Genomic DNA, 12,362 nt, shown 5'->3' with positions numbered 1-12,362 from the left:
TACATACTATAGAACCCTCTGATCACACCAGTATATAACCCTAACTATATAACTACTATACTATAGAACCCTCTGATCACACCAGTATATAACCCTAACTATATAACTCATACTATAGAACCCTCTGATCACACCAGTATATAACCCTAACTATATAACTATACTATAGAACCCTCTGATCACACCAGTATATAACCCTAACTATATAACTAACTATACTATAGAACCCTCTGATCACACCAGTATATAACCCTAACTATATAACTAACTATACTATAGAACCCTCTGATCACACCAGTATATAACCCTAACTATATAACTAACTATACTATAGAACCCTCTGATCACACCAGTATATAACCCTAACTATATAACTATACTATAGAACCCTCTGATCACACCAGTATATAACCCTAACTATATAACTAACTATAGAACCCTCTGATCACACCAGTATATAACCCTAACTATATAACTATACTATAGAACCCTCTGATCACACCAGTATATAACCCTAACTATATAACTATACTATAGAACCCTCTGATCACACCAGTATATAACCCTAACTATATAACTAACTATACTATAGAACCCTCTGATCACACCAGTATATAACCCTAACTATATAACTATACTATAGAACCCTCTGATCACACCAGTATATAACCCTAACTATATAACTATACTATAGAACCCTCTGATCACACCAGTATATAACCCTAACTATATAACTAACTATACTATAGAACCCTCTGATCACACCAGTATATAACCCTAACTATATAACTAACTATAGAACCCTCTGATCACACCAGTATATAACCCTAACTATATAACTAACTATACTATAGAACCCTCTGATCACACCAGTATATAACCCTAACTATATAACTAATATACTATAGAACCCTCTGATCACACCAGTATATAACCCTAACTATATAACTATACTATAGAACCCTCTGATCACACCAGTATATAACCCTAACTATATAACTATATATAGAACCCTCTGATCACACCAGTATATAACCCTAACTATATAACTATACTATAGAACCCTCTGATCACACCAGTATATAACCCTAACTATATAACTAACTATACTATAGAACCCTCTGATCACACCAGTATATAACCCTAACTATATAACTATACTATAGAACCCTCTGATCACACCAGTATATAACCCTAACTATATAACTAACTATATGAACCCTCTGATCACACCAGTATATAACCCTAACTATATAACTAACTATACTATAGAACCCTCTGATCACACCAGTATATAACCCTAACTATATAACTATACTATAGAACCCTCTGATCACACCAGTATATAACCCTAACTATATAACTATACTATAGAACCCTCTGATCACACCAGTATATAACCCTAACTATATAACTATACTATAGAACCCTCTGATCACACCAGTATATAACCCTAACTATATAACTATACTATAGAACCCTCTGATCACACCAGTATATAACCCTAACTATATAACTATACTATATTGAACCCTCTGATCACACCAGTATATAACCCTAACTATATAACTACTTACTATAGAACCCTCTGATCACACCAGTATATAACCCTAACTATATAACTAACTATACTATAGAACCCTCTGATCACACCAGTATATAACCCTAACTATATAACTATACTATAGAACCCTCTGATCACACCAGTATATAACCCTAACTATATAACTAACTATAGAACCCTCTGATCACACCAGTATATAACCCTAACTATATAACTATACTATAGAACCCTCTGATCACACCAGTATATAACCCTAACTATATAACTAACTACTATAGAACCCTCTGATCACACCAGTATATAACCCTAACTATATAACTAACTATACTATAGAACCCTCTGATCACACCAGTATATAACCCTAACTATATAACTAACTATAGAACCCTCTGATCACACCAGTATATAACCCTAACTATATAACTAACATACTATAGAACCCTCTGATCACACCAGTATATAACCCTAACTATATAACTATACTATAGAACCCTCTGATCACACCAGTATATAACCCTAACTATATAACTAACTATACTATGAACCCTCTGATCACACCAGTATATAACCCTAACTATATAACTAACTATACTATAGAACCCTCTGATCACACCAGTATATAACCCTAACTATATAACTACTATACTATAGAACCCTCTGATCACACCAGTATATAACCCTAACTATATAACTATACTATAGAACCCTCTGATCACACCAGTATATAACCCTAACTATATAACTAACTATACTATAGAACCCTCTGATCACACCAGTATATAACCCTAACTATATAACTACTAACTATAGAACCCTCTGATCACACCAGTATATAACCCTAACTATATAACTATACTATAGAACCCTCTGATCACACCAGTATATAACCCTAACTATATAACTAACTATACTATAGAACCCTCTGATCACACCAGTATATAACCCTAACTATATAACTACTATACTATAGAACCCTCTGATCACACCAGTATATAACCCTAACTATATAACTATACTATAGAACCCTCTGATCACACCAGTATATAACCCTAACTATATAACTAACTACTATAGAACCCTCTGATCACACCAGTATATAACCCTAACTATATAACTATACTATAGAACCCTCTGATCACACCAGTATATAACCCTAACTATATAACTATACTATAGAACCCTCTGATCACACCAGTATATAACCCTAACTATATAACTAACTTACTATAGAACCCTCTGATCACACCAGTATATAACCCTAACTATATAACTATACTATAGAACCCTCTGTTCACACCAGTATATAACCCTAACTATATAACTAACTATAGAACCCTCTGATCACACCAGTATATAACCCTAACTATATAACTATACTATAGAACCCTCTGATCACACCAGTATATAACCCTAACTATATAACTAACTATACTATAGAACCCTCTGATCACACCAGTATATAACCCTAACTATATAACTAACTATATATAGAACCCTCTGATCACACCAGTATATAACCCTAACTATATAACTAACTATAGAACCCTCTGATCACACCAGTATATAACCCTAACTATATAACTATACTATAGAACCCTCTGATCACACCAGTATATAACCCTAACTATATAACTATACTATAGAACCCTCTGATCACACCAGTATATAACCCTAACTATATAACTATACTATAGAACCCTCTGATCACACCAGTATATAACCCTAACTATATAACTAACTATACTATAGAACCCTCTGATCACACCAGTATATAACCCTAACTATATAACTAACTATACTATAGAACCCTCTGATCACACCAGTATATAACCCTAACTATATAACTATACTATATGAACCCTCTGATCACACCAGTATATAACCCTAACTATATAACTATACTATAGAACCCTCTGATCACACCAGTATATAACCCTAACTATATAACTATACTATAGAACCCTCTGATCACACCAGTATATAACCCTAACTATATAACTACATACTATAGAACCCTCTGATCACACCAGTATATAACCCTAACTATATAACTATACTATAGAACCCTCTGATCACACCAGTATATAACCCTAACTATATAACTACTTACTATAGAACCCTCTGATCACACCAGTATATAACCCTAACTATATAACTACTTACTATAGAACCCTCTGATCACACCAGTATATAACCCTAACTATATAACTAACTATACTATAGAACCCTCTGATCACACCAGTATATAACCCTAACTATATAACTATACTATAGAACCCTCTGATCACACCAGTATATAACCCTAACTATATAACTATACTATATGAACCCTCTGATCACACCAGTATATAACCCTAACTATATAACTATACTATAGAACCCTCTGATCACACCAGTATATAACCCTAACTATATAACTATACTATAGAACCCTCTGATCACACCAGTATATAACCCTAACTATATAACTATACTATAGAACCCTCTGATCACACCAGTATATAACCCTAACTATATAACTATACTATAGAACCCTCTGATCACACCAGTATATAACCCTAACTATATAACTAACTATAGAACCCTCTGATCACACCAGTATATAACCCTAACTATATAACTATACTATAGAACCCTCTGATCACACCAGTATATAACCCTAACTATATAACTAACTATACTATAGAACCCTCTGATCACACCAGTATATAACCCTAACTATATAACTAACTATACTATAGAACCCTCTGATCACACCAGTATATAACCCTAACTATATAACTATACTATAGAACCCTCTGATCACACCAGTATATAACCCTAACTATATAACTATACTATAGAACCCTCTGATCACACCAGTATATAACCCTAACTATATAACTAACTATACTATAGAACCCTCTGATCACACCAGTATATAACCCTAACTATATAACTATACTATAGAACCCTCTGATCACACCAGTATATAACCCTAACTATATAACTAACTATAGAACCCTCTGATCACACCAGTATATAACCCTAACTATATAACTATACTATAGAACCCTCTGATCACACCAGTATATAACCCTAACTATATAACTATACTATAGAACCCTCTGATCACACCAGTATATAACCCTAACTATATAACTAACTATACTATAGAACCCTCTGATCACACCAGTATATAACCCTAACTATATAACTAACTATAGAACCCTCTGATCACACCAGTATATAACCCTAACTATATAACTATACTATACTATAGAACCCTCTGATCACACCAGTATATAACCCTAACTATATAACTATACTATAGAACCCTCTGATCACACCAGTATATAACCCTAACTATATAACTATACTATAGAACCCTCTGATCACACCAGTATATAACCCTAACTATATAACTATACTATAGAACCCTCTGATCACACCAGTATATAACCCTAACTATATAACTAACTATAGAACCCTCTGATCACACCAGTATATAACCCTAACTATATAACTAACTATACTATAGAACCCTCTGATCACACCAGTATATAACCCTAACTATATAACTATACTATAGAACCCTCTGATCACACCAGTATATAACCCTAACTATATAACTATACTATAGAACCCTCTGATCACACCAGTATATAACCCTAACTATATAACTACTTACTATAGAACCCTCTGATCACACCAGTATATAACCCTAACTATATAACTATACTATAGAACCCTCTGATCACACCAGTATATAACCCTAACTATATAACTATACTATAGAACCCTCTGATCACACCAGTATATAACCCTAACTATATAACTAACTATACTATAGAACCCTCTGATCACACCAGTATATAACCCTAACTATATAACTACTTACTATAGAACCCTCTGATCACACCAGTATATAACCCTAACTATATAACTAACTATAGAACCCTCTGATCACACCAGTATATAACCCTAACTATATAACTATACTATAGAACCCTCTGATCACACCAGTATATAACCCTAACTATATAACTATACTATAGAACCCTCTGATCACACCAGTATATAACCCTAACTATATAACTAACTATACTATAGAACCCTCTGATCACACCAGTATATAACCCTAACTATATAACTAACTATAGAACCCTCTGATCACACCAGTATATAACCCTAACTATATAACTAACTATACTATAGAACCCTCTGATCACACCAGTATATAACCCTAACTATATAACTATACTATAGAACCCTCTGATCACACCAGTATATAACCCTAACTATATAACTAACTATAGAACCCTCTGATCACACCAGTATATAACCCTAACTATATAACTAACTATACTATAGAACCCTCTGATCACACCAGTATATAACCCTAACTATATAACTATACTATAGAACCCTCTGATCACACCAGTATATAACCCTAACTATATAACTAACTATACTATAGAACCCTCTGATCACACCAGTATATAACCCTAACTATATAACTAACTATAGAACCCTCTGATCACACCAGTATATAACCCTAACTATATAACTATACTATAGAACCCTCTGATCACACCAGTATATAACCCTAACTATATAACTAACTATACTATAGAACCCTCTGATCACACCAGTATATAACCCTAACTATATAACTAACTATCTATAGAACCCTCTGATCACACCAGTATATAACCCTAACTATATAACTAACTATAGAACCCTCTGATCACACCAGTATATAACCCTAACTATATAACTACATACTATAGAACCCTCTGATCACACCAGTATATAACCCTAACTATATAACTAACTATACTATAGAACCCTCTGATCACACCAGTATATAACCCTAACTATATAACTATACTATAGAACCCTCTGATCACACCAGTATATAACCCTAACTATATAACTAACTATACTATAGAACCCTCTGATCACACCAGTATATAACCCTAACTATATAACTAACTATAGAACCCTCTGATCACACCAGTATATAACCCTAACTATATAACTATACTATAGAACCCTCTGATCACACCAGTATATAACCCTAACTATATAACTAACTATAGAACCCTCTGATCACACCAGTATATAACCCTAACTATATAACTAACTATACTATAGAACCCTCTGATCACACCAGTATATAACCCTAACTATATAACTAACTATACTATAGAACCCTCTGATCACACCAGTATATAACCCTAACTATATAACTATACTATAGAACCCTCTGATCACACCAGTATATAACCCTAACTATATAACTAACTATACTATAGAACCCTCTGATCACACCAGTATATAACCCTAACTATATAACTAACAATAGAACCCTCTGATCACACCAGTATATAACCCTAACTATATAACTATACTATAGAACCCTCTGATCACACCAGTATATAACCCTAACTATATAACTAACTATACTATAGAACCCTCTGATCACACCAGTATATAACCCTAACTATATAACTAACTATACTATAGAACCCTCTGATCACACCAGTATATAACCCTAACTATATAACTAAACTATAGAACCCTCTGATCACACCAGTATATAACCCTAACTATATAACTAACTATACTATAGAACCCTCTGATCACACCAGTATATAACCCTAACTATATAACTAACTATAGAACCCTCTGATCACACCAGTATATAACCCTAACTATATAACTATACTATAGAACCCTCTGATCACACCAGTATATAACCCTAACTATATAACTAACTATACTATAGAACCCTCTGATCACACCAGTATATAACCCTAACTATATAACTAACTATACTATAGAACCCTCTGTTCACACCAGTATATAACCCTAACTATATAACTAACTATAGAACCCTCTGATCACACCAGTATATAACCCTAACTATATAACTATACTATAGAACCCTCTGATCACACCAGTATATAACCCTAACTATATAACTAACTAAATAACTAACTATAGAACCCTCTGATCACACCAGTATATAACCCTAACTATATAACTAACTATACTATAGAACCCTCTGATCACACCAGTATATAACCCTAACTATATAACTAACTATAGAACCCTCTGATCACACCAGTATATAACCCTAACTATATAACTATACTATAGAACCCTCTGATCACACCAGTATATAACCCTAACTATATAACTAACTATAGAACCCTCTGATCACACCAGTATATAACCCTAACTATATAACTACTTACTATAGAACCCTCTGATCACACCAGTATATAACCCTAACTATATAACTAACTATACTATAGAACCCTCTGATCACACCAGTATATAACCCTAACTATATAACTAACTATACTATAGAACCCTCTGATCACACCAGTATATAACCCTAACTATATAACTAACTATAGAACCCTCTGATCACACCAGTATATAACCCTAACTATATAACTAACTATACTATAGAACCCTCTGATCACACCAGTATATAACCCTAACTATATAACTAACTATACTATAGAACCCTCTGATCACACCAGTATATAACCCTAACTATATAACTATACTATAGAACCCTCTGATCACACCAGTATATAACCCTAACTATATAACTAACTATAGAACCCTCTGATCACACCAGTATATAACCCTAACTATATAACTATACTATAGAACCCTCTGATCACACCAGTATATAACCCTAACTATATAACTATACTATAGAACCCTCTGATCACACCAGTATATAACCCTAACTATATAACTAACTATACTATAGAACCCTCTGATCACACCAGTATATAACCCTAACTATATAACTAACTATAGAACCCTCTGATCACACCAGTATATAACCCTAACTATATAACTAACTATACTATAGAACCCTCTGATCACACCAGTATATAACCCTAACTATATAACTAACTATAGAACCCTCTGATCACACCAGTATATAACCCTAACTATATAACTATACTATAGAACCCTCTGATCACACCAGTATATAACCCTAACTATATAACTATACTATAGAACCCTCTGATCACACCAGTATATAACCCTAACTATATAACTAACTATACTATAGAACCCTCTGATCACACCAGTATATAACCCTAACTATATAACTATACTATAGAACCCTCTGATCACACCAGTATATAACCCTAACTATATAACTAACTATACTATAGAACCCTCTGATCACACCAGTATATAACCCTAACTATATAACTAACTATAGAACCCTCTGATCACACCAGTATATAACCCTAACTATATAACTATACTATAGAACCCTCTGATCACACCAGTATATAACCCTAACTATATAACTAACTACTACTATAGAACCCTCTGATCACACCAGTATATAACCCTAACTATATAACTAACTATACTATAGAACCCTCTGATCACACCAGTATATAACCCTAACTATATAACTAACTATATGAACCCTCTGATCACACCAGTATATAACCCTAACTATATAACTAACTATACTATAGAACCCTCTGATCACACCAGTATATAACCCTAACTATATAACTAACTATACTATAGAACCCTCTGATCACACCAGTATATAACCCTAACTATATAACTATACTATAGAACCCTCTGATCACACCAGTATATAACCCTAACTATATAACTAACTATACTATAGAACCCTCTGATCACACCAGTATATAACCCTAACTATATAACTAACTATACTATAGAACCCTCTGATCACACCAGTATATAACCCTAACTATATAACTAACTATACTATAGAACCCTCTGATCACACCAGTATATAACCCTAACTATATAACTAACTATATGAACCCTCTGATCACACCAGTATATAACCCTAACTATATAACTATACTATAGAACCCTCTGATCACACCAGTATATAACCCTAACTATATAACTAACTATACTATAGAACCCTCTGATCACACCAGTATATAACCCTAACTATATAACTAACTATACTATAGAACCCTCTGATCACACCAGTATATAACCCTAACTATATAACTAACTATAGAACCCTCTGATCACACCAGTATATAACCCTAACTATATAACTAACTATAGAACCCTCTGATCACACCAGTATATAACCCTAACTATATAACTATACTATAGAACCCTCTGATCACACCAGTATATAACCCTAACTATATAACTAACTATACTATAGAACCCTCTGATCACACCAGTATATAACCCTAACTATATAACTAACTATAGAACCCTCTGATCACACCAGTATATAACCCTAACTATATAACTAACTATACTATAGAACCCTCTGATCACACCAGTATATAACCCTAACTATATAACTAACTATACTATAGAACCCTCTGATCACACCAGTATATAACCCTAACTATATAACTATACTATAGAACCCTCTGATCACACCAGTATATAACCCTAACTATATAACTAACTATATGAACCCTCTGATCACACCAGTATATAACCCTAACTATATAACTAACTATACTATAGAACCCTCTGATCACACCAGTATATAACCCTAACTATATAACTAACATACTATAGAACCCTCTGATCACACCAGTATATAACCCTAACTATATAACTAACTATACTATAGAACCCTCTGTTCACACCAGTATATAACCCTAACTATATAACTAACTATATAGAACCCTCTGATCACACCAGTATATAACCCTAACTATATAACTAACTATACTATAGAACCCTCTGATCACACCAGTATATAACCCTAACTATATAACTATACTATAGAACCCTCTGATCACACCAGTATATAACCCTAACTATATAACTAACTATACTATAGAACCCTCTGATCACACCAGTATATAACCCTAACTATATAACTAACTATAGAACCCTCTGATCACACCAGTATATAACCCTAACTATATAACTATACTATAGAACCCTCTGATCACACCAGTATATAACCCTAACTATATAACTAAATACTATAGAACCCTCTGATCACACCAGTATATAACCCTAACTATATAACTAACTATAGAACCCTCTGATCACACCAGTATATAACCCTAACTATATAACTATACTATAGAACCCTCTGATCACACCAGTATATAACCCTAACTATATAACTAACTATACTATAGAACCCTCTGATCACACCAGTATATAACCCTAACTATATAACTAACTATACTATAGAACCCTCTGATCACACCAGTATATAACCCTAACTATATAACTAACTATAGAACCCTCTGATCACACCAGTATATAACCCTAACTATGTAACTAACTATAGAACCCTCTGATCACACCAGTATATAACCATAACTATATAACTATACTATAGAACCCTCTGATCACACCAGTATATAACCCTAACTATATAACTAACTATACTATAGAACCCTCTGATCACACCAGTATATAACCCTAACTATATAACTAACTATAGAACCCTCTGATCACACCAGTATATAACCCTAACTATATAACTAACTATACTATAGAACCCTCTGATCACACCAGTATATAACCCTAACTATATAACTAACTATACTATAGAACCCTCTGATCACACCAGTATATAACCCTAACTATATAACTATACTATAGAACCCTCTGATCACACCAGTATATAACCCTAACTATATAACTAACTATAGAACCCTCTGATCACACCAGTATATAACCCTAACTATATAACTAACTATAGAACCCTCTGATCACACCAGTATATAACCCTAACTATATAACTAACTATACTATAGAACCCTCTGATCACACCAGTATATAACCCTAACTATATAACTAACTATACTATAGAACCCTCTGTTCACACCAGTATATAACCCTAACTATATAACTAACTATAGAACCCTCTGATCACACCAGTATATAACCCTAACTATATAACTAACTATACTATAGAACCCTCTGATCACACCAGTATATAACCCTAACTATATAACTATACTATAGAACCCTCTGATCACACCAGTATATAACCCTAACTATATAACTAACTATAGAACCCTCTGATCACACCAGTATATAACCCTAACTATATAACTAACTATACTATAGAACCCTCTGATCACACCAGTATATAACCCTAACTATATAACTAACTATACTATAGAACCCTCTGATCACACCAGTATATAACCCTAACTATATAACTATACTATAGAACCCTCTGATCACACCAGTATATAACCCTAACTATATAACTAACTATACTATAGAACCCTCTGATCACACCAGTATATAACCCTAACTATATAACTAACAATAGAACCCTCTGATCACACCAGTATATAACCCTAACTATATAACTATACTATAGAACCCTCTGATCACACCAGTATATAACCCTAACTATATAACTAACTAACTAACTATAGAATCCTCTGATCACACCAGTATATAACCCTAACTATATAACTAACTATACTATAGAACCCTCTGTTCACACCAGTATATAACCCTAACTATATAACTAACTATAGAACCCTCTGATCACACCAGTATATAACCCTAACTATATAACTAACAATACTATAGAACCCTCTGATCACACCAGTATATAACCCTAACTATATAACTAACTATAGAACCCTCTGATCACACCAGTATATAACCCTAACTATATAACTATACTATAGAACCCTCTGATCACACCAGTATATAACCCTAACTATATAACTAACTAACTAACTAACTATAGAACCCTCTGATCACACCAGTATATAACCCTAACTATATAACTAACTATACTATAGAACCC

General features: G+C 33.2%; 1 protein-coding gene across 1 annotated transcript in view; it reads right to left on the bottom strand.

Moving 5' to 3' along the window:
• Positions 1-12,362, bottom strand: part of LOC106596553 (sodium/glucose cotransporter 5) — a 124,039-nt gene that overhangs the window by 1,238 nt on the left and 110,439 nt on the right.

Source organism: Salmo salar, chromosome ssa02 (genome assembly GCF_905237065.1).
Source record: "Salmo salar chromosome ssa02, Ssal_v3.1, whole genome shotgun sequence".
Taxonomy (NCBI): Eukaryota; Metazoa; Chordata; class Actinopteri; order Salmoniformes; family Salmonidae; genus Salmo; species Salmo salar.
The sequence above is the reverse complement of the archived record's forward strand: the minus strand, read 5'-3'. Positions and strand labels throughout refer to the sequence as shown.